The sequence below is a fragment of the Chelonia mydas genome, chromosome 13 (assembly GCF_015237465.2).
Source record: "Chelonia mydas isolate rCheMyd1 chromosome 13, rCheMyd1.pri.v2, whole genome shotgun sequence".
NCBI lineage: Eukaryota > Metazoa > Chordata > Testudines > Cheloniidae > Chelonia > Chelonia mydas.
Genome location: NC_051253.2, coordinates 37,386,145 through 37,391,892, shown reverse-complemented (window position 1 = coordinate 37,391,892; position 5,748 = coordinate 37,386,145). Strand labels below are relative to the sequence as shown.

At 42.5% G+C, this 5,748-nt stretch overlaps 1 pseudogene; it reads left to right on the top strand.

Moving 5' to 3' along the window:
- The first annotated feature begins 1,028 nt into the window (after nucleotides 1-1,028).
- Nucleotides 1,029-4,127, top strand: LOC102934633 (annotated as a pseudogene).
- The last annotated feature ends 1,621 nt before the right edge of the window (nucleotides 4,128-5,748 follow it).

Genomic DNA, 5,748 nt, shown 5'->3' with positions numbered 1-5,748 from the left:
CTTGGGTTTCTTAGGACCCTAGAAACCCAATCAGATTCTTAAAAAAAACAGAACTTTCTTAGAATAACAAAACAAAGATAAAAGAAACACTCTGTAAGATTAGAAGGGAAGATAATCTCACAGGCAGTCAGATTCAAAACATAGAGAATCCCTGTAGGCAAAACCTTAAGTTACAAAAAGACACAAAAACAGGAATACATTCCCTCCAGCACAGCGAATTTACAAGCCAAAACAAAGAAAACCTAAAGCATTTTCTAGCTAGATTACTTACTAACTTTCCAGGAATTGGAGGGCTTGCATCCTTGATCAGTTCCCGGCAAAGGTATCACACAGATAGACAAAAGCCCCCCCCCTCCAGATTTGAAAGTATCTTGTCCCCTCACTGGTCATTTTGGGTCAGGTGCCAGCGAGGTTACCTTATCTTCTTAACCCTTTACAGGTGAAAGGATTTTGCCTCTGGCCAGGAGAGATTTTATAGCACTGTATACAGAAAGGTGGTTACCCTTCCCTTTATATTTATGACAGCCCCCTACAGCCATGCTGGAGTAATGGGTCAGAACTGTCTAAGAAATGAGAGTGCTCCCAGATGAGCCCATCACCCGACTCCCTGCAGCACACTACCCCCTAGCACTGCTCAGCTTCAACATAGTTTATTCTAATGTTCCTGGGAGCTTGTCCTGATTCTGGTCCTGCTGCAAACTTGGGAATAGCCCCACTGACTTCTATGGGCTTTGGATCTGGTTCTCTAGGAGCGAAATGGGCCCTTTCATTAGGGCAGTAGAGTCTCAGAGTGAGGTCTCCTGGGTTCTGTTCCCAACTCTAGGAGGAGAGTGGGATGTAATGTTTAGAGTAGTGGGGATTTGGAATCAGATCTCCTTGGTTTTAATCATGGCTCTGAGACAGGGGTAGGGCACACAGTCTGAACATCAGGGAATCAGAGTCATGAGCCTTGGGTATCGTTACTAACTCTACCCCTGACTCTTTGTGTTGTGTAGCCTTGGACAAATCATTCCTCCTTCTAGATAAAAATGTGTCATTACCATTTTCATCTAGAAAACACACATCGTGATGATGATGATACCACCTCCTATGAAATGATTGCCCTAGTGAATTTTGTTTTGTTGCAGGTAGATGCAGAATTGTTCTTCCTCTGAGGAATATTACAAGAAATTTCCTTCAGGGACTAGGTCCCAGAAGCCAGTGAATGAAATAAAAACACCTCTGTTTCTTTCAACACATATAGTGGCTGCAGCTAGGAGAGGGAACTACTCTTCTTAAACAAGGTAGGCTATAAATCAATGACTTAAGCCCCCAAGTATTCTCCCACTGAAGTCCATGTTTTCATCAATATTAATGTTTTCCATGAGAAAATATTGATGCTGATGGCAATTTTCAATTTTCCATTCAATTTCATGTGGACTCTTCTGAATCAAAATTAGGGGTTTCGCTATTTCAACTTTTCATATCAATTCAGGGTGAAAACAATTATTGGAATATTGGAATTTTCCAAGAGATGGAAATTCCATTTTTCCAGCCAGCTCTGAATGTACTGCAATGGTCGTGCTGAGGAAAGTACTCACAAACATCAGTAGAGGTTCCCCAAAGTAGGTCTTAAGAGAGGCAGAAGAATTTCAACCTCTCCACCAGATCTCCGTATTTAGAGGACATCATTCCATTTTGTTTTAAATTGTTCTAGGTAGTGCACTTTGCATAGTGCACCATCAAAGTTTGCTTTGGTAGTTTAATTTAATTTCCTCTATCTGATTCCCTTTGAATGTCTCTCTCTCTCTGTCTCTCTCTCTTTCTCTCTCTCTCTGTCTCTCTGTGTTGAATTACCAGGAGAATGGTCCTGTGGTTATAGCACAGTTTCAGGTATCAGGACACCTCAGTTCCATTTCTCAGCATGCTGACTAGCTGTGTAAATCCAGTCTATTCATCCTATCATTCCCAGTTTCCCCCTTAATAGCTCAATATTATTTGATGCATTGCTTTGAGAGCCACATCCTTCTTGTAGTGTGGGGCACAAAACTGCACACTGTACTCCAGATGAGGCCTCACCAATGTCGAACAGAGGGGAACGATCATGTCCTTCGATCTGCTGGCAATGCCCCTACTTATACATCCCAAAATGCCATTGGTCTTCTTGGCAACAAGGGCACACTGCTGACTCATACCCAGCTTCTCATCCACTGTAACCCCTAGGTCCTTTTCTGCAGAACTGCTGCCTAGCCATTCGGTCCCTAGTCTGTAGCGGTGCATGGGATTCTTCCATCCTAAGTGCAGGACTCTGCACTTGTCCTTGTTGAACCTCATCAGATTTCTTTTGGCCCAATCTTCTAATTTGTCTAGGGCCCGCTGTATCCTACCCCTACCCTCCAGCGTATCTACCTCTCCTCCCAGTTTAGTGTCATCTGCAAACTTGCGGAAGGTGCAATCCACACCATCCTCCAGATCATTAATGATGATTGGGCCCAGTTACATATTTATATACAGAATTGCAGGTTTTATTCTCAAGCATCCCAACAGAAATGAAACCAGTATGAATTATTTGATTCACATCCACATGTTTGGTATTCCTCAGATTCAGTCTCTTTCTGTGTTGCCCCTACAGATGACCTCTTCTGTGAGTGACCCTGGAGAGAACCAGACCATCTCCCATGTATTCATCCTGGAGGGGTTTTCATACCTTAACAAGCTGCAAATCCTCCTGTTTCTGTTGCTTCTGGTCATCTACCTGGTCACCCTGATAGGGAACCTGCTTGTTATCCTCTTTATAAAGCTAAACCCCTCACTCCACACCCCTATGTATTTCTTTCTGGTGAACCTGTCATTCCTGGAAATCTGCTACATGAGCAGTGTGGTCCCTCAGCTGCTGGCTCACCTCCTGGTGGAGCAAAAGACCATCTCTATTGCGGGCTGCGCTGCCCAGATGTACATCTTCACCATCATGGGCCTCACGGAATGCTGCCTCCTAGCAGCCATGACGTATGATTGCTATAGCTATATGCAACCCCCTGCACTACAGAACCATCATGAGTGGCCAGGTGTGCAAACAGCTCGCGGGTGCTTCATGGACCATCGGCATCTCAATGGAAGTAGCTCAAACCATGTGGATCTTCAGCCTTCCCTTCTGTGGCTCCAACCGCATCCACCACTTCTTCTGCCACATCCCACCAGTGGTAAAGATGGCATGCACAGACACATCCAAAAACCAAATTGTGGTCTTGGCTCTGTCCGTGCTGTTCATCATGAGCCCTTTCCTGCTGATAATCCTGTCCTACATCTGCATTATCTCCACCATCCTCAAACTGCCATCGGCAGAGGGAAGGCGTAAAGCCTTCTCCACCTGCTCCTCCCACCTCATGGTGGTGACTTTGTTCTATGGAACGGCCCTTTTCACCTACCTCAGGCCAAAGTCTAGCTCCACCCCAGAGAGTGATCTAATCATTTCCCTTATGAACACAATTGTGGCCCGAGTGTTGAACCCCATAATATACACTCTGAGGAACAAAGAGGTGAAGGGAGCCTTTAGAAAAATGGTAGGGAAGAGCATCTCTTCACACAACCAGAGAAATCAGAGAATGAAAAGTAGACTCAATCAAAATGGGGGGAATAAGGGAAATTCATAAACATTTTGTTGAATTTCTCCCGATGACTCTCACATTTTAATTAGAATTTTGCCAATCTTTAGTCAAAGTGGTATCCTGATTTTACATCTTCAAAATTTGAAATGTCAAAGCAAAAAAAAAAAAATCTTTACATAAGAAATATTTCATAAACTGTTCAACTTGGTTTGTGCAAATTTAACAATTTTCACATTTTAATACTTGAAAAATTCCAACCAGCTCTACAGAAAAATCCATTTAGGCTTTTCCTATTCCTGCTCTGGCTGTCCAGTACAGCATTTCAGGTTTTGGGTTGTGTTGGGGGTTTTGGCTGTTGAATGTATTTTCCCAGTGCTCTCTGTTGTCTAATTTTAAATAACATTCCTCAGCACTTATGAACGGCTTCCTGTGTAAGACTCTGATGGATCTATCTATGCCTAACCTGATCAGGTCACACAACAACTCTTGGAGATGGCTCTTGACTTCCATGGCATTTTGCACAGGTTCAGATGTCTATGCTAGCAGATCATAGTGCATATCATAGATTCATTAGGCCATAAGGAACCATTTTGTAGTCTGACATCCTCCTTAACGCAGGGCAGAGAATTTCACCTGGTGATTCCTGAGTTAGAGAAGCACTGCACGTATTTAATATTACATATGTAAAATAATAGCTGGGTTAAAAACTCATATAAGTACAAGTGGTTCAATCAGTGTATAACAATATTGCGCCAAATGCCTGTGTATATATGTATAACTATATGATAAAATACATTTATATAGTCTTATCATGAGAAATACAACTCTGTTTGCTTGCCTATCTATATAACTGCCTACATATAATAAACACCAAATTTAAAATTGATTTAGATTTTTCAGCTCCTGCAGCTTTAGACTCCCTTGTTTGTACAGAGCAGTGTATTCCCCTGTTGTCAAAGCCAATCCCCAGCCTCAGAGCCACTAGGAAGATTAATTATTACCAAGGGAATTCATTACTCCAACAGTGTAACTATTTGCTACAGCTAATGTAAAATTTCCCTGTTTGTTTTGCTGGACTTTTTGCCCTATACTTGTGAATGTTGCCAGGGCAGGGATGTGCCTGGACCTGGCATGGTCCTTGATCATTTTCCATTCATCACAGTTCAGAATGGGCTTTATTTGCACAGGGGCTGAGGTCTCATTGACTTCAGTGGGAGATTTACGTCTCAAATATTGCTGTAAATTAGAACCAAGGGTTTGATCAGAGTCTGGAGAATAAGGAAACAAATAAATCACCTGTGGCAGCAGAACCTTTCCCCCCTAGGCCCCTGAATGGACATTTTATGTAGAGGAACAAGGATGATGCAACGTCCTATAACTTCCTCCTAACAACATTTCCCTACGGAGTTGGCACTGTAGACTGTGTCTTTGAAAAAAACACAAGATAATCACTCCTACTCTTCTGGGGCTGTTTGGCAGTCAGAGATTCCTTTTGTTTGTCTTTAAGATTCACTTCTACCATATCTGTGCTTGCTTCATCCCAAACACTTACGGTCACATATCACTGATGTATTTCATATTGTCAGAGAGTTACAGAGTTTAAGGACAAAAGGGACCTCTAGATTATCTCATCCAACTTCCTCTGTCTCACGTTGTGTTGGGTTTCATCACACAGGCCCACAGAGTACTTTAGCCAGGCATCAAATGAACGTAAAAGAGAAATGTACTTGGCGGTCCCTGTGCTGGACCACTGAAATGGAGGCACCTCTGGGATGCAGAATATATAACGTCATGCAACACTGTTCAACGGATGATTAAGACAGGAAGGAAAGAACACCTTATGCAAATAGAAACTGTCCGTGTGTGTGTGTGTGTGTGTGATAGAGACAATTATAGCTCATGCAATGACTACATAGCCATTCAATAATGATAGTTATATAGTAAGTAAAGGATAAAGGGTTGAGGAAATGGAATCAGAAACACGAGAGACCTATAGGTCTAGACTTATAAAAATTACTTAGAAAGACAAGGTAGGTGAGGTAATATCTTTTATTGTTGGTGAGAGAGACAGAAGCTGGTCCAGGAAAAGATATTACCTCATTCGCTTTGTGTCTCTAGTATCCTGGGACCCAGGCGGCTACAACAGCACTGCATACAAGAATGG